Source organism: Balaenoptera physalus (genome assembly GCF_965194825.1).
Source record: "Balaenoptera physalus genome assembly, chromosome: 11".
Classification (NCBI taxonomy): Eukaryota; Metazoa; Chordata; class Mammalia; order Artiodactyla; family Balaenopteridae; genus Balaenoptera; species Balaenoptera physalus.
The window spans coordinates 45,440,496-45,466,766 of NC_138896.1; the positions used below are offsets into that span (position 1 = coordinate 45,440,496).

Here is a 26,271-nt window from a genome sequence, read left to right on the forward strand (position 1 = left end):
GGACAGGCATGAATATTGTATGTTAGTCATTTTCTGCGTATGGCATACATTCTTTCATGGCATATGACAGAGAGCTGTGGATAGTTGGCCTTAAAGAAGAGAAGTTCACAAGGGTCCATCAAGAAAGGTTGCTGCTTCTAGAACTTGTTCATGAAGAAAGGTCACAAAAAGTTTCTCAATTAAAAGTTCATTTCTGTGTGTGTAGTATTAGTGAGAAGAAAATGTTTGTCTTGGTGTTCACAAATTGATATGCTTTCATATCTTGAAAATTGGAATCAGACTTTAGAGAAGAGATTCTCAAATTTCACAAATATTGGCACAAGCCTCTTAGCCTCATCCACCAGAGGGTAGACAGCAGAAGTAAGAAGAACTACAATCCTGCAGCCTGTGGAACAAAAACCACATTCACAGAAAGACAGACAAATAAAAAGGCAGAGGGCTATGTACCAGATGAAGGAACAAGATAAAAGCCCAGAAAAACAACTAAATGAAGTGGAAATAGGCAACCTTCCAGAAAAAGAATTCAGAATAATGATAGTGAAGATGATTCAGGACCTCGGAAAAAGAATGGAGGCAAAGATCAAGAAGATGCAAGAAATGTTTAACAAAGACCTAGAAGAATTAAAGAACAAACAAACAGAGATGAATAATACAATAACTGAAATGAAAACTACACTAGAAGGAATCAATAGCAGAATAACTGAGGCAGAAGAACGGATAAGTGACCTGGAAGACAGAATGGTGGAATTCACTGCTGCAGAACAGAAAAAGGAAAAAAGAATGAAAAGAAATGAAGAGAACCTAAGAGACCTCTGGGACATTAAACACAACAACACTCACATTATAGGGGTCCAAGAAGGAGAAGAGAGAGAGAAAAGACCAGAGAAAATATTTGAAGAGATTATAGTTGAAAACTCCTTTAACATGGGAAAGGAAATTACCACTCAAGTCCAGGAAGTGCAGAGAGTCCCATACAGGATAAACCGAAGGAGGAACCTGCCGAGACACACAGTAATCAAAGTGGCAAAAATTAAAGACACAGAAAAATTATTGAAAGCAGCAAGGGAAAAACGACAAATAACATACAAGGGAACTCCCATAAGGTTAACAGCTGATTTCTCAGCAGAAACTCTACAAGCCAGAAGGGAGTGGTATGATATACTTAAAGTGATGAAAGGGAAGAAACTACAACCAAGATTACTCTACCCGGCAAGGATCTCATTCAGATTTGATGGAGAAATCAAAAGCTTTACAGACAAGCAAAAGCTAAGAGAATTCAGCACCATCAAACCAGCTCTACAACAAATGCTAAAGGACGTTCTCTATGTGGGAAACACAAGAGAAGAAGAAGACCTACAAAAACAAACCGAAAACAATTAAGAAAATTGTCATAGGAACATACCTATCGATAGTTACCTTAAACGTGAAAGGATTAAATGCTACAACCAAAAGACACAGGCTTGCTGATTGGATACAAAAACAAGACCCATATATATGCTGTCTACAAGAGACCCACTTCAGACCTAGGGACACATACAGACTGAAAGTGAGGGGATGGAAAAAGATATTCCATGCAAATGGAAATCAAAAGAAAGATGGAGTAGCTATACTCCTATCAGATAAAATAAACTTTAAAATAGAGAATGTTACCAGAGACAAGGAAGGACACTACATAATGATGAAGGGATCAATCCAAGAAGAAGATATTACAATTATAAATATATATGCACCCAACATAGGAGCACCTCAATACATAAGGCAACTGCTAACAGCTATAAAAGAGAAAATCGACAGTAACATAGTAATAGTGGGGGACTTTTAACATCTCAGTTACACCAATGGACAGATCATCAAAAATGAAAATAAATAAGGAAACAGAAGCTTTAACTGACACAATAGACCAGATAGATTTAATTGATATTTATAGGACATTTCATCCAAAAACAGCAGACTACACTTTCTTCTCAATTGTGCACGGAACATTCTCCAGGATAGATCACATCTTGGGTCACAAATCAAGCCTCAGTAAATTTAAGAAAATTGAAATCATATCAAGCATCTTTTCTGACGACAATGCTATGAGATTAGAAATGAAATGAATTACAGGGAAAAAAAGTAAAAAACACAAACACATGGAGGATACACAATACGTTACTAAATAACCAATAGATCACTGAAGAAATCAAAGAGGAAATCAAAAAATACCTAGAGGCAAATGACAATGAAAACATGACAATCCAAAACCTATGGGATGCAGCAAAAGCAGTCTAAGAGGGAAGTTCATAGCTATACAAGCTTACCTCAAGAAACAAGAAAAATCTCAAATAAACAATCTAACCTTCCACCTAAGGGAACTAGAGAAAGAAGAACAAACAAAACCCAAAGTTAGCAGAAGGAAAGAAATCATAAAAATCAGAGCAGAAATAAATGAAATAGAAACAAAGAAAACAATAGCAAAGATCAATAAAACTAAAAGCTGGTTCTTTGAGAAGATAAACAAAATTGATAAACCATTAACCAGACTCATCAAGAAAAAGAGGGAGAGGACTCAAACCAATAAAATTAGAAACGAAAAGAGAGAAGTTGCAACAGACACCTCAGAAATACAAAGCATCCTAAGAGACTACTACAAGCAACTCTATGCCAGTAAAATGGACAACCTGGAAGAAATGGACAAATTTTTAGAAAGGTATAACCTTCCAAGACTGAACCAGGAAGAAACAGAAAATATGAGCAGACCAATCACAAGAAATGAAATTGAAACTGTGATTAAAAATCTTCCAATAAACAAAAGTCCAGGACCAGATGGCTTCACAGGTGAATTCTATCAAACATTTAGAGAAGAGCTAACACCCATCCTTCTCAAACTCTTCCAAAAAATTGCAGAGGAAGGAACACTGCCATACTCATTCTATGAGGCCACCATCATCCCAATACCAAAACCAGACAAAGATACTACAAAAAAAGAAAATTACAGACAAATATCACTGATGAATATAGATGCAAAAATCCTCAACAAAATACTAGCGAACAAAATCCAACAACACATTAAAAGTATCATACACCATGATCAAGTGGGTTTTATCCCAGGGATGCAAGGATTCTTCGATATATGCAAATCAATCAATGTGATACACCATATTAACAAATTGAAGAATAAAAACCATATGATTGTCTCAATAGATGCAGAAAAAGCGTTTGACAAAATTCAACACCCATTTCTGATAAAAACTCTCCAGAAAGTGGGCATAGAGGGAACCTACCTCAACGTAATAAAGGCCATATACGACAAACCCACAGCAAACATCATTCTGAACGGTGAAAAACTGAAAGCTTTTCCTCTAAGAACAGGAACAAGACAAGGATGTCCACCCTCACCACTATTATTCAACATAGTTTTGGAAATCCTAGCCAAGGCAATCAGAGAAGAAAAGGAAATAAAAGGACTATGAATTGGAAAAGAAGAAGTAAAACTGTCAGTGTTTGCAGATGACATGATACTATACATAGAGAATCCTAAAGATGCCACCAGAAAACTAGTAGAGCTGATCAATGAATTTGGTAAAGTTGCAGGATACAAAATTAATGCACAGAAATCTCTTGCATTCCTATACACTAATGATGAAAATCTGAAACAGAAATTAAGGAAACACTCCCACTTACCACTGCAACAAAAAGAATAAAATACCTAGGAATAAACCTACCTAGGGAGACAAAAGACCTGTATGCAGAAAACTATAGGACACTGATGAAAGAAATTAAACATGATATCAACAGATGGAGAGATATACCATGTTCTTGGATTGGAAGAATCAATATTGTGAAAATGACTATACTACCCAAAGCAATCTACAGATTCAATGCAATCCCTATCAAATTACCAATGGCATTTTTTACAGAACTAGAACAAAAAAATCTTAAAATGTGTATGGAGATGCAAAAGACCCTGAATAGCCAAAGCAGTCTTGAGGGAAAAAATGGAGCTGGAAGAATCAGACTCCCTGATTTCAGACTATACTACAAAGCTACAGTCATCAAGACAATATGGTACTGGCACAAAAACAGAAACATAGATCAATAGAACAAGATAGAAAACCCAGAGTTAAACCCACACAACTATGGTCAACTAAGCTATGACAAAGGAGGCAAGGATATACAATAGAGAAAAGACAGTCTCTTCAATAAGTAGTGCTGGGAAAACTTGCCAGCTACATGTAAAAGAATGAAATTAGAACACTCCCTAACACCATACACAAAAATAAACTCAAAATGGATTAGAGACCTAAATGTAAGACTGGACACTATGAAACTCTTAGAGGAAAACATAGGAAGAGCACTTTTTGACATAAATCACAGCAAGATCTTTTTGATCCACCTCCTAGAGTAATGGAAATAAAAACAAAAATAAACAAATGGGACCTAATGAAACTTAAAAGCTTTTGCACAGCAAAGGAAACCATAAACAAGACGAAAAGACAACCCTCAGAATGGGAGAAAATATTTGCAAATGAATCAGTGGACAAAGGATTAATCTCCAAAATATATAAACAGCTCATGCAGCTCACTATTAAAAAAACAAACAACCCAATCCAAAAATCGGCATTAGACCTAAATACACATTTCTCCAAGGAAGACATACAGATGCCAAGAAGCACATGAAAAACTGCTCAACATCACTAATTATTAGAGAAATACAAGTCAAAACTACAGTGAAGTATCACCTCACACCAGTTAGAATGGGCATCATCAGAAAATCTACAAACAACAAATGCTGGAAAGTGTGTGGAGAAAAGGGAACCCTCTTGCACTGTTGGTGGGAATGTAAATTGATACAGCCACTATGGAGAACAGTATGGAGGTTCCTTAAAAATCTGAAAATAGAATTCTCATATGATCCAGCAATCCCACTACTGGGCATATACCCAGAGAAAACCATAATTCAAAAAGACACATGCACCCCAATGTTCATTGCAGCACTATTTACAAAAGCCAGGTCATGGAAGCAACCTAAATGCACAGCGACAGATGACTGGATAAAGAAGAAGTGGTACATATATACAATGGAATATTACTCAGCCATAAAAAGGAATGAAATTGGGTTATTTGTTGAGATGTGGATGGATCTAGAGACTGTCATACAGAGTGAAATAAGTCAGAAAGAGAAAAACAAATATCGTATATTAACGCATATATGTGGAACCTCGAAAAATGGTACAAATGAACCAGTTTGCAGGGCAGAAATTGAGACACAGATATAGAGAACAAACGTATGGACACCAATGGGGGAAGCCACGGGGTGGTGGTGGTGGTGGTGTGATTAATTGGGCTATTGGGATTGACATGTATACACTGATGCGTATAAAATTGATGACTAATAAGAACCTGTTGTATAAAAAAAATAAAATAAAATTCAAAAATTAAAAAAAAACTTTCACAAAAATTGCATGCAATAATTTCCCTAATGTCTCTTAAGAATATTTTGGAACTTTTTGGTAATGTTTCTAAAGTTGGATAAAAGATAACCTATAGAGGTCCAATGTATTTTTCTTCTCTCCAGACTTAGGATGGGCTGTTTCCACATTTTAAGTAAAACAAGATATGACTGATGCAGTAGGTTTCAAAAAAACAGGTCAAGGTTTTCTGACATTGCTCTGAGAAAGAGGAATCGGACTGTCTTGAAAAAAACTGAGATATCAGTCTTCTCTCTTCTACATGGGAAAAATACAGGAAGTTTCTGTTTATTATTTCAAGATCTGAAGACTTACAGACAGTGCAGGAGAGAACTCTGCTTTAGATGCTTCTATGTCCCAGCTCTTTTGGGAGAAACACAGAAGCTGAACTGTTTGTGAACAGGATGACATGCATTTTCGATTTCACAGGGTCACTTTCATAGCTCAGCACCTATAGGCAGAATATAAAATAGGACCAGGATACCCTAGAACAGCTGTCCTTAAAATATCATTCTAAATGTTCCAAGGAAAAACTCTGTTTGTGATGGAAATAAGACCTCCAGCAAGGCTTACAAATAGGAGTAACTCAAATGGCACCAAATAAAATTGATCTCACCATGGTCTCTGGTAAGCAGTGAGAACCAAGTGGATACACATGCGGTCATTAGGTTCTTTGGAAACACAAAATGGCAGTCACATCTCTTGCCACATTGTCAATTCCTCTAGGGCAGGAGGTGTGTGTTGTTCGCCTTTGCATCACCTGCAGGAGCTCCAGGACTGCGTTCTTCATGTGGTTGGCGCTCAATAACCATCTGTTGATTGGATGAGTGAGACACTGTTGACCACTCTGAAAAGGGACTGGCTTGATGCCACTTTAGTTAGGGCTGTGAAATATGCCATGTAGAGCTCTGGACAGATCCAGTGTCTCTGCATCTTGTCTCCTTAGGAGCGGGGGTGGGGCGGCAGCTGCACCATTACCCACGTAGCTCTGTACTGTATGGGTTCCTAAAAGGAACGTGACTACATGTGATTTTTCTTTTTTGGCAGAAAACTGAGTGTATTACATAATACATAAATTCATAAAATATCTACATTGTTTCTATCCTGATGCATCTTGACTATAACTCCCTTGAGAATCACATTTGTGTCTTGCTCTGTTACATCGAGACAGTGTTGTATAAGGGATAAAAAATAGACTCTGACCTGACTGCCTGGATTAGAGTTCCAGATCTGCCAATCACTGTGTGACCTGGGCAAGTTACATAACCTCTCAGTGTCTTGATGTTCTCATCGGAAAAATAGGACTAGAGTGTTATTGTGAGGGTGAAATAAAGTGAATGCACATTAAACATCCAAAACAGTAGTTGGAATTTGTTAAATTCTCAGTAAAAGGTAGCCATTTAACAGAACCTTTTTCTTACACTTTTCCACAGAATTTAAGAACAAAGAATTAAACTTAACAAGCACCTGCTCTTGGCCTGTTGCTTTACATAACTTGCTTATTATGAGGCAAAGTTTCATATAAGGCAGGTCAGTCCTGCCTCCTATACAGGAGAAGTAATAACTGTAGGACTAAAACACCTGCATTAGTTTCCAAAGCCCACTGTAACAAATCACCACAAATGTAGTGGCTTAAGACAACAGAAATTTATTCTCTCATCCATCTGGAATCAGTTTTCCTGGCCCAAATCAAGATGTGAGCAGAGCTGCACCCTTTCTGGGAGTTCTGAAGGAGGACTTATTCCTTTCTTGCCTCTCCCAGCTCCTGGTGGCTGCCAGCACTCCTTGGCTTGGAGCTGCATCAGTTTCAGCTGCCCCTGGTCCCACTGCCTTCTCTTCTGTGTGTAACTCCCTCTAATAAGGATGCTCGTAATTGCATTCAGTGCCCACGCAGACAATCCAGGATAATCTCCCCATCCTAAAATCTTTAGCTTAATCAGATCTGCAAAGACCAGTTTGGGGCCCTATAAGGTAACATTCACAGGTTGCAAAGATTAGAACATGGATATCTTTTTGTTTTGGTGGGGGGAGGTCATTTCTCAGCTTATCACAGCCCTTATAAGGATTTCTCAAACTATAAATTCTAAGATTCTATGACAAGACTCAGTACACTTATTAAAGCATCCTCAAAATAGGTATTAAATAGCCAAAATAATGGTATATCTCAGCATTGAGAACTGCTAAATTTAAGTTTATCATTATTCTTTCTCATTCTTTTTTAATCTTTATTTTTAAACTGAGTTTTTAAAAACTTCTGTTACCATTTAAACATAAATTATATTAATCCTGGCATTCTATCATTTCATACTCCCTACAATTTTATTTTGTTGACATAACAGTACTATCTTTATATTATAAATGAGAAAACTGACATTTAGAAAAGGTAGTGCCTTACCCAAAATCAAAACCTTGAGCCGACCAAGGATAGCAGCCAGTCTTTTGACATCTAAGCAAGTATTCTTTACATTTCATCCTAGTGACAAATTGCCTTCTTAGAAAGAATGTCAGTTCAAAAAAATATTTTAAAGAATCTTTAAAGAAACTTTCAAAAATCTTTTTTAAAAGTCTTTCGAAAATGCTTTAATGATGAAGTGGTCATTGTACTTTAGATAGCATAAATATTGCTCTGTGTGAGGTCAAAATAAAGATTAAGGAGGGATTGTTTTGAGTTTCTTTACCTTGTAGTTTAAACCCATAGTTTTAAGAAAATATAAATTTGCTATAGCATAAATGTCATGCAGTTATCTGTGTAACTGCTATGGCGTTATCTCTGTAAAAGTCAGACTAATGTTGGTTTTTTGATTTGCCCATGTACAATGGAAGCATTAAAACACTGACAAATGTTGTGTGGCCATTCTGAAAGCCTGGAGTGAAATATTGGCAATTACAGAAGGATGGACGGCAAGAAATAGCTGACAGGAGATGGGGCGCTGTTGGCAGCCTGGCTGAGAAGAGGGTCAGGTCATCATTATCATAGTTAAGTTTTTGTTTCCTTTGTTTAACCTGTTCTCCCACTGTCTTGAAATATTTGCATATCTGAGAACAAACACAGCCATAATTGAAATAGGTTATTCCTAAATTCTTCCTAGTCACAAGAACGTGCTCTAACCATGAAAATTTCCTGTGGATTACACCTTAGTAAGTCCTCCATCCAAAAGACAGAGGGGACGGGGAATGAAGTAATGACAGTCCTTATTCGTGGATTTAAAAATTTGTAATATGGATTGAAGGTGTAGAGAAATCTAGTGGAATTGCAGTAAAAGTAAAAATAAACACACTGTGAGGTTCAGCCTGTTTACCAGTATGTGAGGGAAGTGGAATTTTCTCGGGCTCTTTTGAAGAAATAACATCAGACTGGCAAAGAACAATAAAACGAGGCAAAACAGGAAAAAATTGTCCCACATGTTCCCTGGATATCCCTACATCATGCATTGACTGGTAAGTGACTTTTTATTTTAAAATCCATCTAAAGGACGAAGAGGGAACTAAAATACCATCCACACTCTCTGATCAGAAGGGGTTCTATAAATGCAACAAATAAACATTCATTAGGTACAATACCATAATTTTTAATGTGCTTTAAAAAAGTTTTTTTTAAATAGATCTTTATTGGAGTATAATCACTTCACAATACTGTGTTAGTTTCTGTTGCACAACAAAGAGAATCAGCCATATGCATACACGTCCCCATATCCCCTCCCTCTTGAGCCTCCCTCCCATCCTCCCTATCCCACCTCTCTAGGTCATCACAAAGCACCAAGCCGATCTCCCTGTGCTATGCTGCTGTTTCCCACCAGCCAGCTATTTTACATTCGGTAGTGTATATATGTCGATGCTACTCTCACTTCGCCCCAGCTTCACCCTCCCACCCCATGTCCTCAAGTCCATTTTCTATGTCTATCTCTTTATTACTGCTCTGAAACTAGGTTCATCAGTACCATTTTAATTTTTTTAGATTCCATACATATGCATCAGCATATGGTATTTGATTTTTTCTTTCTGACTTACTTCACTCTGTATGACAGACTCTAGGTCCATCACCTCACTACAAATAACTCAATTTCGTTTCTTTTTATGGCTAAGTAATATTCCATTGTATATATGTGCCACATCTTCTTTATCCATTCATCAGTCGAGGGACATTGAAGTTGGTTCCATGTTCTGGCTATTGTAAATAGTGCTGCAATGAACATTGTGATACATGTCTCTTTTTGAGTTATGGTTTTCTCAGGGTATATGCCCAGTAGTGGGATTGCTGGGTCATATGGTAGTTCTATTTTTAGTTTTTTAAGGAACCTCTATACTGTTTTCCATAGTGGTTGTATCAATTTACATTCCCACCAACAGTGCAAAAGGGTTCCCTTTTCACCACATCCTTTCCAGCATTTATTGTTTCTAGATTTTTTGATAATGGCCATTCTGACTGGCTTGAGGTGATAACTCATTGTAGTTTTGATTTGCATTTCTCTAATAATTAATGATGTTGAGCATCTTTTCATGTGCCTCTAGGCCATGGGTATGTCTTCCTTGGTGAAATGTCTATTTAGGTCTTCTGCCCATTTTCTAACTGGATTGTTTGTTTTTTTGATATTGAACTCCATGAACTGTTTGTATATTTTGGAGATTAATCCTCTGTTGCATCATTTGCAAATATTTTCTCCCATTCTGAGGGTTGTCTTTTCGTCTTGTTTATGGTTTCCTTTGTTGTGCAAAAGCTTTGAAGTTTCATTAGGTCCTGTTTGTTTATTTTTGTTTTTATTTCTGCTACTCCAGGAGGTGGGTCAAAAAAGATCTTGCTGTGGTTTATGTCAAAGAGTGTTTTTCCTATGTTTTCCTCTGAAAGTTTCATAGTGCCTGGTCTTACATTTAAGTCTTTAATCCATTTGGAGTTTATTTTTGTGTGTGGTGTTAGATAGTGTTCTAATCTCATTCTTTTATGGGTACCTGTTCAGTTTTCCCAGCACCACTTATTGAAGAGGGTGTCTTTTCTCCATTGTATGTCTTTGCCTCCTTTGTCATAAATTAGGTGCCCGTATGTGTGTGGGTTTATCTCTGGGCTTTCTATCCTGTTCCTTTGATCTATATTTCTATTTTTGTGCCAGTACCACACTGTCTTGATTACTGTAGCTTTGTGGTATATTTGAAGTTGGGGAGCCTGATTCCTCTGACTCCTTTTTTCTTTCTCAAGATTGCTTTGGCTCTTTGGGGTCTTTTGTGTTTCCATACAAACTGTAAAATTTTTTGTTCTAATACTGTGAAGAATGCCATTGGTAGTTTGATAGGGATTGCATTGAATCTATAGATTGCTTTGAGTAGTATAGTCATTTTCACAATATTGATTCTTCCAATCCAAGAACATGGTATATTTCTCTGCCTGTTTATGTCATCTTGGATTTCTTTCATCAGTGTTTTATAGTTTTGAGTACAAGTCTTTTGCCTCCTTAGGCAAGTTTATTTCTAGGTATTTCATTCTTTTTGTTGCAGTGGTAAATGGGAGTGTTTCCTTAATTTCTCTTTCTGATTTTTCATTGTTGGTGTATAGGAATGCCAGAGATTTCTGCGCATTAATATTGTATCCTGCAACCTTACCAAATTCATTCATTAGTTCTAGTAGTTTTCTGTTGGCATCTTTAGGATTTTCTATGTATAGTATCATGTCATCTGCAAACAGTGACAGTTTTATTTCTTCTTTTCCATTTTGTATTTCTTTTATTTCTTTTTCTTCTCTAATTGCTGTGGCTAGGACTTCCAAAACTATGTTGAATAAGAGCGATGAGAATGAACATCCTTGTCTTGTTCCTGAACTTAGTGGAAATGCTTTCAGTTTTTCACCATTGAGTATGATGCTTGCTGTGGGTTTGTCATATATGGCCTTTTTTATGTTGAGGTAGGTTCCCTCTATGCTCATTTTCTGGAGAGTTTTTAACATAAATTGGTGTTGAATTTTGTCAAAAGCTTTTTCTGCATCTATTGAGGTGATCATATGATTTTTATTCCTTAATTTGTTAATGTGGTGTATCACATTGATTGATTTGTGTATATTGAAGAAAACTTGCATCCCTGGGATAAATCCCATTTGATCATGGTATATGATCCTCTTAATGTGTTGTTGGATTCTGTTTGCTAGTATTTTGTTCAGGATTTTTGCGTCTATGTCCATCAGTGATATTGGTCTATAATTTTCTTTTTTTGTGACATCTTTGTCTGGTTTTGTTATCAGGGTGATGGTGACTTCATAGTATGAATTTGGGAGTGTTCTTACCTCTGCAAATTTTGGAAGAGTTTGAGAAGGATTGGTGTTAGCTATTCTCTAATTGTTTGATAGAATTCTAGTGTGAAGCCATCTGGTCCTGGACTTTTGTTTTTTGGAAGATTTTAAATTATGGTTTCAATTTTGTTACTTGTGATAGGTCTGTTTATATTTTCTAATTCTTCCTGGTTCTGTCTTGGAAAATTGTACCTTTCCAAGAATTTGTCCATTTCTTCATGGTTGTCCGTTTTATTGGCATATAGTTGTTTGTAGTAGTCTCTTATAATCCTTTGTATTTTTGCAGTGTCAGTTGTGATTTCTCCTTTTTCATTTCTAATTTTATTGATTTGTGTCCTCTCCCTTTTTTTCTTGATGATCTGGCTAAGGTTTATCAATTTTGCTTATCTTCTCAAAGAACGAGCTTTTAATTTTATTGATCTTTGCTATTGTTTTCTTCGTTTCTATTTCATTTATTTCTGCTCTGATCTTTATGAATCTTTCCTTCTACTGACTTTGGGTTTTCTTTGTTCTTTTTCCTCTAGTTGTTTTAAGTGTAGGGTTAGATTGTTTATTTGACATTTTTCTTGTTTCTTGAGGTGAGATTGAATTGCTATAAACTTCCCTCTTAGAACTCTTTTGCTGTGTCCCATAAGTTTTGGGTCATTGTGTTTTCATTGTCATGTGTTTCCATGTATTTTTCTTTTTAACATCTTTATTGGAGTATACTTGCTTTACAATGGTGTGTTAGTTTCTGCTTTATAACAAAGTGAATCAGCTATACATATAGATATATCCCCATATCTCCTCCCTTTTGTGTCTCCCTCCCACCCTCCCTATCCCACCCCTCTAGGTGGTCACAAAGAACTGAGCTGATCTCCCTGTGCTATGTGTTTGCTTCCCACTAGCTATCTATTTTACATTTGGTAGTGTATATATGTCCATGCCACTCTCTCACTTCGTCCCAGCTTACCCTTCTCCCTCCCTGTGTCCTCAAGTCCATTCTCTATGTCTGTGCCTTTATTCCTGTCCTGCCCCTAGGTTCATCAGAACCTTTTTTTTTTTTTTTTAGATTCCATATATATGTGTTAGCATACAGTATTTGTTTTTCTCTTTCTGACATACTTCACTCTGTATGACAGACTCTAGGTCCATCCACCTCACTACAAATAACTCAATTTCATTTCTTTTTATGGCTGAGTAATATTCCATTGTATATATGTGCCACATCTTCTTTATCCATTGATCTGTCGATGGACACTTTGGTTGCTTCCATGTCCTGGCTATTATAAATAGACCTGCAATGAACATTGTGGTACATGACTCTTTTTCAATTATTGTTTTCTCAGAGTATACGCCCAGTAGTGGGATTGGTGGGTCATATGGTAGTTCTATTTTTAGTTTTTTAAGGAACCTCCATACAGTTCTCCATAGTGGCTGTATCAATTTACATTCCCATCAACAGTGCAAGAGGGTTCCCTTTTCTCCACACCCTCTGCAGCATTTATTATTTGTAGATTTTTTGATGATGGCCATTCTGACTGGTGTGAGTGATACCTCATTGTAGTTTTGATTTGTATTCCTCTAATGATTAGTGATGTTGAGCATCCTTTCATGTGTTTGTTGGCAATCTGTATATCTTCTTTGGGGAAATGTCTATTTAGGTCTTCTGCCCACTTTTGGATTGGGTTGTTTGTTTTTTTAATATTGAGTGCATGAGCCACTTGTAAATATTTAAAAATTTCTTCTTTGATTTCTTCAGTGATCTCTTGGTTATTTAGTAGTGCACTGTTTAGCCTCCATGTGTTTGTGGTTTTTACGGTTTTTTTCCTGTAATTGATTTCCAATCTCATAGCATTATGGTCAGAAAAGATGCTTGATATGATTTCAATTTCCTTAAATTTTCCGAAGCTTCATTTGTGACCCAAGATCTGATCTATCCTGGAAAATGTTCTGTGTGTACTTGAGAAGAAAGTTTATTCTACCACTTTTGCGTGGAATGTTGTATAAATATCAATTAGATCTATCTGGACTATTGCGTCATTTAAAGTTTGTGTTTCCTTATTTATTTTCTGTTTGGATGATCTGTCCATTAGTGTAAGTGGGGTGTTAAAGTCCCCTACTATTATTGTGTTACTTTCGATTTCTCTTTTCATGGTTGTTAGTGTTTGCCTCATGTATTGAGGTGCTCCTATGTTATAAATATTTATAATTGTTATATCTTCTTCTTGTATTGATTCTTTGGTCATTATATAGTGTCCCTCCTTATCTCTTGTTACAGTCTTTATTTTAAAGTCTATTTTTATCTGATATGAGTATTGCTACTCTAGCTTTCTTTTAATTTCCATTTTCATGGAATGTCTTTTTCCATCCCTTCACTTTCAGTCTGTATGTGTCCCTAGGTCTGAAGTGGGTCTCTTATAGACAGCATATATATGGGTCTTGTTTTGTATCCATTCAGCCAGTCTGTGTCTTTTGGTTGGGGCATTTAATCCATTTACATTCAAGGTTATTATTGAGATGTATGTTCCTATTACAATTTTCTTAATTGTTTTGGGTTTGTTTTTGTGGGTCTTTTTCTTCTCTTGTGTTTCCTGCTTAGTGAAGTTCCTTTAGCATTTGTTGTAAAGCTGGTTTGGTGGTGCTGAGTTCTCTTAGCTTTTGCTTGTCTGAAAAACTTTTGACTTCTCCATCAAATCTGAATGAGGGCCTTGCTGTGTAGAGTAATCTTGGTTGTAGGTTTTTCTCTTTTGTCACCTTAAATATATTCTGCCACTCCTTTCTGGCCCGCAGGGTTTCTGCTGAAAAATCAGCTGATAACCTTATAGGGATTCCTTTGTATGTTATTTTTTGTTTTTCCCTTGCTGCTTTTTATATTCTTTCTTTGAATTCAATTTTTGTTAGTTTGATTAATATGTGTCTTGGTGTGTTTTTCCTAGGGTTTATCCTCTATGGGACTCTGTGTGCTTCCTGGACTTGGGTGACTATTTCCTTTCCCATGTTAGGGAAGTTTTTGACTATAATCTTTTCAAATATTTTCTCAGACCCTTTCCTTTTCTCTTCTTCTTCTGGGACCCTTATAATTTGAACGTTGGTGCATTTAGTGTTATCCCAGAGGCCTCTGAGATTGTCTTCAATTCTTTTCATTCTTTTTTCTTTATTCTGCTCCTTGGCAGTTATTTCCACCATTTTGTCTTCCAGCTCACTTATTCATTCCTCTGCCTCATTTATTCTGTTATTGATTCCTTCTAGTGTATTTTTCATTTCAGTTATTGTGTTGTTCATCTCTGTTTGTTTGTTCTTTAGTTCTTCTGGATCTTTGTTAAACATTTCTTGTATTTTCTCAGTCTGTGCTTTCATTCTATTTCCGAGATTCTGGATCATCTTTACTATCATTACTCTGAATTCTTTTTCAGGTAGATTGCCTATTTCCTCTTCATTTATTTGGTCTTGTAGGTTTTTACCTTCCTCCTTCATATGTGACATATTTTTTTGCTGTCTCATTTTTTCTTCCTTTTTTTTTTTTTTTTTTTAATGAGTGGGATGTGTTCCTCTCTTACTTGTTGTTTGCCCTGAGGCTTCCAAAACTAGGGTTTGTAGGCTATTCAGTAGAGCTGGGTCATGGTGCTGAGATGAGGAACTCTGTGAAACCTCACTCTGATGAATATTCCCTGGGGTCTCAGGTTCTCTGTTAGTCCACTGGTTCGGACTCAGAGCTTCCTCCGCAGGAGCTTTGGCCCGACCTCGGGCTCATGAACCAAGATCCTGCAAGCTTCCTGGGGAGGCAAAAAAACAAGAAACAAAAAACAATAACAAGTAAAAAATAAAATTAGACTAGGAAACTAACAGATATTTTAGGAAGAATTTAAAAATAAAAATATAGATGAATCAACAACTGGAAGGTACATCAGTACCACAATAGTAAAAAAGAGGAGGAGGGAAAAGAAAAAAAAAAAAGTGGGGGGAAGGCCTTGGCTGTGGAGTGCAGGGCCTAAGCAAGGGCAAGGTTTGGGGGGTGGGTGGGGCCAATGCTCAAGACCCACAAGGCTGGAAAAGGCTTTGAGGGCTGTGGGGGCTGGGGCTTAGGCTCAAGGAACAGAAGGGGTCCCAGTGTGCCCCCCACCCCTTTTCTCAGAGGGCAGGGGACCTCATCTGGGAGCCCAGCAGGCTTTCTGGGCTCTAGTGGGTGGGGCAAATGCCCTCCTCTCTTCTCCTGCTTCTCCGGTCTGGGAGGGCCCCTCCCGCCTGCCTCTCCTGCTCTCCCCTGCCTCCCTCCTATGCCCCCATGACCTATGCAGCTTGAATGGGGCTTTGAAATGAGGGTTCTGGCCTGTGAGCTCAGCAGTCTCCCCAGCCTGAGTGGGTCAGGTGATCACCCTCTGCTTCTCTCCCACTCTTCCTGAAGAGTCCTTCCAGCCTTCCTATCTTGATCTCCCTGGCTTCAAGGGCACCTATCCTCTCTGGCCTCCAGTTCTCCTCCCCCCTCAGTCCCCCTATGTCCTACTGGTTCACTTTGGGGTTCCTCTTGTCTCCTTAGGCATCAGAGTCCCCCACCAGCAGTTTGCAGGCACTCTAGTTGTGGGGAGATGCTAACTCCGTGTCTTCCCACACCGCCATCTTGACTCCACTTCCTCCTAATGTGCTTTTTAAGATAAGAGAAGCTCTGTCGATTAAACATTTCTTCACAGAAATATCATAAATATATTAGGTGTCAGCAAGTGTGGTTCTAAAATGGTCAAGCAAAGTGCATTATTCACAAAAACAAGGCAGATGTTATTTGTATAGATGCTGTAGTTTTTGTTAAAATTACACACACATACATATACACAAAATCCACTACCACTTCACCTCTAACTTTATTATTGTGTCTATCTATCTACCTATCTATCTATCTATCTATCTATCTATCTATCTATCTATCTATCTATCTATGTATCTATGTATGTATGTATGTATCTATCTATCTATCTAATGTTTATTTTAAATAACCTCTGTGGCAAGGTTAGTATCTGAGAATAGTGGCCCAGAGCCTTAGACTATCAACCTACAATGGAAAATCTGGTTTCACAAAATGGCTTGGAATTAAAGGGAAGTTTTCTGGGGTAAATCTCAGTGAGATTGTTGGTCTAGAATAATGAGTCAATTCAGCTTTGGCTGCATAATAACTACCCCAGATCTCAGTAGCTCAAAATAATATGGTTTAATCTTGATCTTGGCTACACATTAGGAGGTCCATGTGTCTCTCATCTCCTAACTGCACTATATTCTTTTCAGGGTGATGACGGAAGCCAGAAAGAACAAGCCCAAACAGGTGAGCACACTTGAGATCTCTAATTGTGTTAAATGTGCTATCATCAACTCTGTTAACAATGAAAATTGACCAAGGTGAGTCACATGACCAAGCTGAACATTAATTAAACTGGACATCCCCCTACACCTCCCTGGAAGTAGGGGAAGAGACTAAATATTTCTGAACAATAGTCCAAATTATGGCAAATACAAAATCTCACTTTTGCCTTGGGCATAAATGGCCTGGAGATGGACAGTGCTGCCCTAGGAACACCCGGCACCTGACATTGCTCCCCACACAGCCTGGGTTCCTGGGGAAGCCAAGGATGCAACACAGAGCAGCTGCCACTTCCCAGCCTCTGTGTAGCATCTGTCTCACCTGTCTGCTCTGACTGGGGAAGGGAACTGCGAGCTGGGTCCTGTGCAGTGTAAAGGGAGGCAGCGCCCTGTGGTGGAAGGGCTTGGGCCAGGATATCAGAGAGCCACAGTCTGAACCTCAGTTTGGTACTTACCACCACGATGATTGTGGAAAAGATGATTTCTTGTAGTCTCTTTTCTAAATGCAAGCTGAGAGTAATATCCTTGTGAGAACAAAACTACCGTATAAGTGATGTGTCTGGCATGGTGCCAGGCCCAGAGTAGGTGCTCAATGGACCTGAGTTCTCCTCCCCGCTGAGGGAGGAGGCTTCAGAAGGGATGGGTAGAATAAGTGATGTCAACTTCTGCTGAGACAATCATTCATCTCAATATTATTACCTTGCCTGGTGCTTAACTCTTGTACTATTGCTTTACTTTTTTTCCCCCACAGAAAGTGGTTTATTGCTTTTAGAACAAAATAAGATGCTCTCAGAATTTTTTTAGTGAAGAAAATACGTTTAGAACTTCAAAGCTGTTTAGACCTTTTCTAAAACACTATTTTTATCAGCTGATAAAGTAAGCACTTCAATATAGAAAACTCTCCAGAAGCAAGTGCCTGGGCTGGATGGCACAGCTCACAACTGTGTGGTCCCCGAGCTGTCCTACTGGATGCAGCCGCCTGCTCAGAAGTGGGGCTTGCGCTTGCGGCCGGTGTACTGAGTGTCAGGTCGGACATCCTTGCCCTGCCGCCAGAGGCGCTCCTTCTTTTCCAGCACCGACTCTCGGCTCTTCCTCACCACCCCCGCCTCGCCATCCTGTATGGGACCCTGTGCAGGAGACACGGCTGTGAGCAGGTGGACCGAGTGGCCTGGCTGGCACCCAGGTTAATCTGGGAAGGGAAAAGTGGTGAGCTTCCCCTGAGTCAGGTGGCCTCAGATGCCCCTTCCACAACAGAAGTCCCCATTCTGGACACCCCCTTCCTGGTGACATCTGTGGGGCAGGCAGGGGCCAAGCTACTTTTGGGGCGACCCAGGCCAGGATCGGCTCACAAGAGCCTATCCAAGGAAAGCCAGAGGCCCTGTGCCCACTGCTGCCACTTAAGGCCCTAGTCTGGCCGTGGGGTCAGTGTGCTTGGTACAGACCAAGTTGGGGCTCCCAGCAGCTACAAATGTCTGAGGTAGGAAAACAAGGCTGCCCAGCTAGGGGCAACCCTGACAACGATCCTCAAGGGGTGATCTTGGCCTCTAGTCCTGGCTGAGGAGAAAAGGGACCTCCTACAGCTCTATGGGAGAGAGGCCCTTATTGCTTTACTTTTAATGTGTCTTTGTCTCTGCAATTACATTAAACAATTTTTGGAGGAAAGGGTCTTATCGAAGGCTCCGGGTCTCACACAGTACTAGCAGCGTCACCCTTGTGAGGAAGAGTCGGGAGAGGAGAAATGAGATCTCTATGTCAGTCCTGGCCCTGCCACCTTGAGCTGGCACTTCCTTTCTCTGGCTGTCTTTTCCTCATCTCTAAAATGGAGATGGGACTCCAGCCCCTAGAACTGTGCCTGAACCATAGTAGAGGTTCAATGAAAATGCCTTGGGTGAATGAATAATCCCTATTCACTCCAAGAAGTTCTAAAATTCTATAATAAAGTTGGCTTAAGGCAGAGAAATAAGTGGTTGAATTTTTAAAAATAAAATGAATTAAACATTATTTCCAACAATACATCATCAGATTTCATATCCCTCCTTCCCAGAAAAATAGTAATTTGAAACAAATGAAATCCTATTTGCCATGTGAAAAGATTCCTCTCGAAGTCAGTTGTGATTTCTATTTAGCCATGAAAAAAATCTATTCTGGCAGACATCTTTCTAAGTTCATGATGTTGACAAATCCTCCAGCTATACTATGCAACTTGGTACATTTAGTTTGCCTGATGACTTTACAGCTTTTATATGATAACTCAGCAGACCTGTTGGATATTGAATAACTATCATGGGTTTTCCATTGACTTTCAATAATGAAAATTTCTGCATCAGCCAAAAATATATTTACCACTGAAACACAGGAATATTCTTTGTTGGTTCCCCCCCCCACCCCCAAATTGTCTGTAAACCTAATTTTGCAGTAAAAACTTGAATATATCCACTGAAACATCTATTAAAGTAGTAGGAGGGATGGTTGAAACCAGAACATTGTCGTGCTTTCTTATGGAATTCCTGGAGGATGATTTATGGAGCTTTAGTCAGTGTCACTGTTTTTATCATTCCTGGCACCAGCTTATGCTGGGAAACATTTTTTTCACTCCTATAAGAAACCATGAAGAGTTTTGAAGATATGAAGAAGGATGCAGTCTCTACTGTTTCTCCCTCTAGCCTTGCTGTCTAGAGAAAACAGTTCAGCAATTTCTTTTAGACCCATAGGACTTCTCTAGTTGTCTAAAACTGGACCTGGAATCAGAGGTGTCTGTGTTTAAATCCTGACTCTGCTGAAGCAGTGCAGCTCACATGGGACTCAAACACAGTCTAAACCCATATTGGGACTTGAACCCACGGGCTGGGACTCGAACCCAGCCTAAACGCACTGTCCTTTTTTTTTTTAAATTGGGGTATAGTTGTTTTACAATGTTGTGTTAGTTTCTACTGTACAGTGATGTGGAGTTCCCTGTGCTATACAGAGGTTCTCATTAGTTATCTATTTTATACATATTAGTGTATATACGTCAATCCTAATCTTCCAATTCATCCCACCCCTCCTTTTCCCCCTTGGTGTCCATATGTTCTCTACATCTGTGTCTCTATTTCTGCCTTGCAAATAGGTTCATCTGTACCATTTTTCTAGATTCCACATATGTGTGTTAATATATGATATTTGTTTTCCTCTTTCTGACTTACTTCACTCTGTATGACAGTCTCTAGGTCCAGCCATGTCTCTATAAATGACCCAATTTTGTTCCTTTCTATGGCTGAGTAATATTCCATTGTATATATGTACAACATCTTCTTTATCCATTCATCTGTTGATGGGCATTTAGGTTGCTTCCATGACCTGGCTATTGTAAATAGTGCTGCAATGAACACTGGCGTGCATGTGTCTTTTTGAGTTATGGTTTTCTCTGGGTATATGCCCAGCAGTGGGATTGCTGAGTCATATGGTAATTCTATTTTTAGTTTTTTAAGGAACCTCCATACTGTTCTCCATAGTGGCTGTATCAGTTTACATTCCCACCAACAGTGCAAAAGGGTTCCCTTTTCTCCACACCCTCTCCAGCATTTATTGTTTGTAGATCTTTTGATGATGAGCATTCTGACTGGTGTGAGGTGATACTTCATTGTAGTTTTTATTTGCATTTCTCTAATAACTAGTGATGTTGAGCATCTTTTCATGTGCCTCTTGGCCATCTGTATGTCTTCTTTGGAGAAATGTCTATTTAGGTCTTCTGCCCATTTTTTGATTGGGTTGTTTGTTTTTTTGATATTGAGCTGTATGATATTGTTTGTATATTTTGGAGATTAATCCTTTGTTGATTTGTTTGCAAATATTTTCTCCCATTCTGAGGCTTGTCTTTTCATCTTGTTTATGGTTTCCTTTGCTGCGCAAAAGCTTTGAAGTTTCATTAGGTCCCATTTGTTTATTTTTGTTTTTATTTCCATTACTCTAGAAGGTGGGTCAAAAAAGATCTTGCTGTGATTTATGTCAAAGAGTGTTCTTCCTATGTTTTCCTCTAAGGGTTTTATATTGTCTGGTCTTACATTTAGGTCTTTAATCCATTTTGAGTTTATTTTTGTGTATGGTGTTAGGGAGTCTTCTAATTTCATTCTTTTACTTGTGGCTGTCCAGTTTCCCCAACACCACTTATTGAAGAGATGGTCTTTTCTCCATTGTATATCCTTGCCTCCTTTGTCATAGCTTATTGACCATAGGTGTGTGGGTTTATCTCTGGGCTTTCTATCCTGTTCCATTGATCTATATTTCTGTTTTTGTGCCAGTACCATATTGTCTTGATTACTGTAGCTTTGTAGTATAGTCTGAAGTCAGGGAGTCTGATTTCTCCAGCTCCATTTTCTTTTTTTATCCTTAAGATTGCTTTGGCTATTTGGGGTCTTTTGTGTCTCCATACAAATTTTAAGCTTTTTTGTTCTACTTCTGTGAAGAGTGAAGAATGCCATTGGTGATTTGATAGGGATTGCACTGAATCTGTAAATTGCTTTGGGTAGTGTAGTCATTTTCACAATATTGATTTTTCCAATCCAAGAACATGGTATATCTCTCCATCTGTTTGTGTCATCTTTGATTTCTTTCATCAGTGTCATAGTTTTCTGAGTACACATCTTTTACCTCCTTAGGTAGGTTTATTCCTAGATATTTTACTCTTTTTGTTGTAATGGTGAATGGGATTGTTTCCTTAATCTCTCTTTCTGATCTTTCATTGTTAGTATATAGAAGAAACACACTGTCTTTTAATTGTAATCACACACCTGTTCTCAGGACTTAATGAAGCTCAGGTTCTTTATGTCTCATCACAAAGACAATTCAGTGAGAGACAAAGTGAAAGGTAAGAACTGGATTTACTTAGAGAGAAACACACTCCATAGACAGAGTGCAGGCCATCTCAGAAGGCGAGAAGCCGCAAAATATGAGGTTGTTAGTTTTTATAGGCTGGGTAATTTCATAGGCAATAAGTGGGAGGATTATTCCAACTATTTTGGGGAAGGGGCAGAGATTTCCAGGAATTGGGTCACCAACCACTTTTTAAAATAAATTTATTTATTTTATTTTATTTATTTAATTTTTGGCTGTGTTGGGTCTTTGTTGCTGCATGCAGCTTTTCTGTAGTTGCGGCCAACAGGGGCTGCTCTGCATTGCGGTGTGCATGCTTCTCATTGCGGTGGCTTCTCTTGTTGCAGAGCATGGGCTCTAGGTGTGTGGGCTTCAGTAGTTGTGGCACACAGGCTCAGTAGGTGTGGCTCACCGGCTCTAGAGTGCAGGCTCAGTAGTTGTGGTGCAGGGGCTTAGTTGCTCCACAGCATGAGGGATCTTCCTGGACCAGAGATCGAACTCATGTCCCCTGCATTGGCAGGCAGATTCTTAACCACTGCACCACCAGGGAAGTCCCTGCCCACTTTTTGACTTTTTATGGTTGGCCTCAGAACTGTCCTGGCAGTGGTGGGTGTGTCACTTAGATGCTAATATATTACAATGAGCACATAAGGAGGCTCAAGGTCCACCGGAATTCAAATCTTCTGCCATCTTGTACCTAGTTGGTTCTAACCAGTTTTTGTCCTGTCCTATAGCTATGCCATTCTTTTAAAGGTTGTGTCCTGCCCCCTTCCTTTCTGTTTCACTACCACTCAGACAGCTTACTCAACCTTTTTGTGGCTCAATTTCTTCATCAATAAGATAGAAATTAGAATTACTTTTGTAAAAATTAAATGAGTTGCTATGCATAAAGAGCTTACAGTAGTTCCTGGTACCAGTAAGCACTATGTAATTGCTACCATTATTATGTCAATAGCATCTTTCCTGGTTTATTGTTTCCACTTTGTTGTTTGAGTCTGGATACCACTGTGGTTACAAGTTGATCAACTTCTTTCCTTTTGCCTGCTCACCTTTCATCTGTTTTCAGAAACATCTATTCAAAACTGGAAAAAAAAAACCCATCTTTTTTTTTTTTTTTAAAATACATAATTTGGCTAGTGTATTACAGACATTTTAATTTTATTTATTTATTTATTTATTTATTTATTTATTTATTTATTTATTTATTTATTTATTTATGGCTGTGTTGGATCTTCATTTCTGTGCGAGGGCTTTCTCCAGTTGCAGCAAGCGGGGACCACTCTTCATCGCGGTGCGCGGGCCTCTCACTATCGCGGCCTCTCTTGTTGCGGAGCACAGGCTCCAGACGCGCAGGCTCAGCAATTGTGGCTCACGGGCCCAGTTGCTCCGCGGCATGTGGGATCTTCCCAGACCAGGGCTCGAACCCATGTCCCTTGCATTGGCAGGCAGATTCTCAACCACTGCGCCACCAGGGAAGCCCAAAACTCCCATCTTTAATAAAAGCAATTCATCAGGCAGGGAGGAATTTCTAAGCTGTTTAGAGCAGTTACTCTCTTTCTCCAGCTTTGTTGAGTTTTATGTTTTCCTTTGGGCAGCAGACTCATTTTGAAATAGTAAAGAGTAGTGAAGCTCTGGTCTTGCATCAGAATGATTTCTGATGCATCCAATTTGCATGTTGAAAGTCATCTTTCCAGAAACACAAAGCCATCATTTGGGGAAAATAGTCATTTCTCCAATTCAGTGTCAGTAAAGAATTTCCTGCAGCAAGAATGAAAGACAAGCTTAGAAGATGTATCTGATGAGAAACTAAAAGTAATCAAATTTTATTTATAATGGAGTTCACAATGTATTAGGCACCCTTGGGGGCATCATTGTGTTCTTCTCATTAGTTTCTCTTATGTGTTCCATTGTTTTTCATTAAGATAGCTCATCTCTCTCTTTCTGGAGAATCAAAGCAGGAATTTAGACTTCCGGGACACATCAATAAGCCACCTGTTGTACAGATTATTCATTTATTGGGTGTGAGGGCAAATTGGGAAAAAAAGAGAGATACAATATTTTAGAAATTGGGGTGCTGTAAATTAGGTCAAATATTTGCCTTTAAAAGTTATGTCTCAGAATGTAAATGACTTATTTGACAAGTGTCCTAGATGGCTTATTAGAATATAGTACAGATTGCCCGGACATTTTGCTAAAGAAAATGGTTTGCCTCCCTTGCCAAAATAAATCACCTTGGAGGCAATTAATATGTCCCTAAAAGGTCTGTTACAAGGCAGCCTGTGACCTTTGATATGTGGCAGAATTAATTAATGTCTGTAAAAAACATTCCAGTTTGACATCTGTGTTTGAAAGCAAAGGCTAAGTGGGGGTGGCCGTGGGGCTGTAGGGAATCAAGAGCACCTACCTTTTCGGGCACTCCAGCGTTTAAAGATGGTTAAAGGAACCCAGTCGGGAAAAAACCCAAAACACAAGTATTGTCCCCATGAGTCTGATGGAGTGCAGAAATGTTCCTGTTCTTATATTCACTGATCCCTTTCCTTAAACTGAGAATAGAAGCAGAAAAATGGAAACACAGTCTTGCTGCTGTTGGGTACAATTCTTGTGACATTTTCCCATCTCTATGAATGTAAATGCAGAAGGTGAGAAGAGCAAGCTTCTATTCTTAGGTAACATTAAAAAATACCTGCCTCTTTCCCTCCATTTTCACAGCCTGATCCTACTCACCTTCCCTCTGGGCCCTGAGAGAGCTCCTGGTCAGCTTTCCTACGTGTCCTTTCTCTTGGAGCAGCAGAAATAGCTGTTCTCTCCTAAGGGTCATTTTGACCGTGTCATTCCTCTTTATCTGAATCCAGATTTGCCTCTCAATTGCTTTTTTTTTCTGTCAAGGAAGAAAACTACAGGCATATTTTTAAAAACTTTAAAAATGTAATAAATCATGAAACATAAAACAAGAGCAAACTACAAACTTAAATATCCCATAATCCCTAAACTGTTTCTAATACTGGTGTGTGTGTGTATGTGTATGTGTATGCCATCCTTACATGGTGGCTCAGGGCTCCAAGAGGAAATTCCCGGAGGCATGAGTGGAAACTGCCAGTGTAGGGGGTGAGGAAATGCACAATGTCACTTCTGCTGTCAAAGCAGAGTCTGCCCAGATTCTCAGGGGGGCGTGGCAAAGAACTTGTGGCTATCTTTAATTTGCTCTAGCCCACCCTTGGGTCACAAATTATTTATGATCCTCTCATGTGCAAAATACTCCCGTCTAAGATCACAAAGTCTCATCCCATGGCATCAGAGGTTGGCAAATTTTGGCTCTCTGCTATTTTCATAAACAAGGTTTTATTGGAACATAGCTATGTCTGTTAATTTGTATATTGTCTGGTCTATGGCAGCTTTCAGGCTACCACTGTAGAGATGAGCAGTTGTGACTGAGCCCTCAAGGCCTGCAAGCCTGGAATATTGACCATCTGGCCAACCGGTGCTATCAGCTCAAAATCTAAGAGCTCATCTTCTAAATTAGAGCAGATACAGAGGAGGATCCTTAAGTGTAGTTATTTTCTATCTGAAGACCCGTGGACACCCAGTACACAATGGTGGCTCAGAGCCAGGGTCACCTCAATAGACACTCCCATTCAAAAAGGAACAGGAGGCACGTAGCTGTCATTAGTCCATTGCAATTCTAAAATCGGGCAACCACATGTTGCCAGTTTGATTATGGCACAGGCCTGCTCCCTGGGAAGTCTTTTCCATGGCTCTTGGTTTAACTCTCTGGGCTTTTGGTTCTGCCAACATTATCCTTCCTTTTCTATATAACCCATGTTGGAAGCTGAGTGGTTTTCTCAAACTACTTCTTGTCCATAGTAGGTTGGGATCGTAAGATATCTTTTCATTTTGAACTGTCTCTGTCCTTTTTAGTCCAAGCTGGTAAAATTCTTTTATAAAGTTTTTGGTTTTCTTAGGTATCAATTTATAATAAACTTCTTTAGACAAAAGCCACACCAATATTTCCTTTCTTGGGCCCTTCTCTATATCTGGCTTCCTGTGAGGCCACTAGGGGATAGGCCCATAAGATTCTAAAAAGCCCTGTTGCTTTTTAGACTGAGAAGATCTATGTAGAAAACCCTTAAGATTCTTAGAAGTTCTCCTAGGTACACTCTTAAATATTTATGAGGTCTTAACAAGAGGTCACGCAGCCATACCTTGAAATCTTTACCCTGAAGTCATGCTTTACTGATGACACCCTGGGTTTGATCTTTGCCTTGAATCTATTTTCTTGAGAATATTTTGCTGGGAGAGACTGCGGATATGAAACAATTTTTATTTTCAAACCAAGCAAGTCCTGGATTCCTCATATTTTCTCTAAATTTTGCTTGAAAACTT

The 26,271-nt window shown here is 38.8% G+C and overlaps 2 long non-coding RNA genes across 3 annotated transcripts in view; one reads left to right on the forward strand and one right to left on the reverse strand.

The window, feature by feature from the left end:
- LOC309638421 overlaps positions 1–26,271 on the reverse strand; it is a 1,167,492-nt gene that overhangs the window by 51,278 nt on the left and 1,089,943 nt on the right. The gene's annotated exons all lie outside the window — the stretch shown is intronic.
- LOC309638416 overlaps positions 1–26,271 on the forward strand; it is a 101,113-nt gene that overhangs the window by 40,446 nt on the left and 34,396 nt on the right. For both annotated transcript variants that reach the window (XR_014251105.1, XR_014251106.1), the window contains exon 2: positions 16,972–17,008. This is a non-coding gene — a long non-coding RNA (uncharacterized lncRNA). The remainder of the gene's footprint in view (positions 1–16,971; positions 17,009–26,271) is intronic.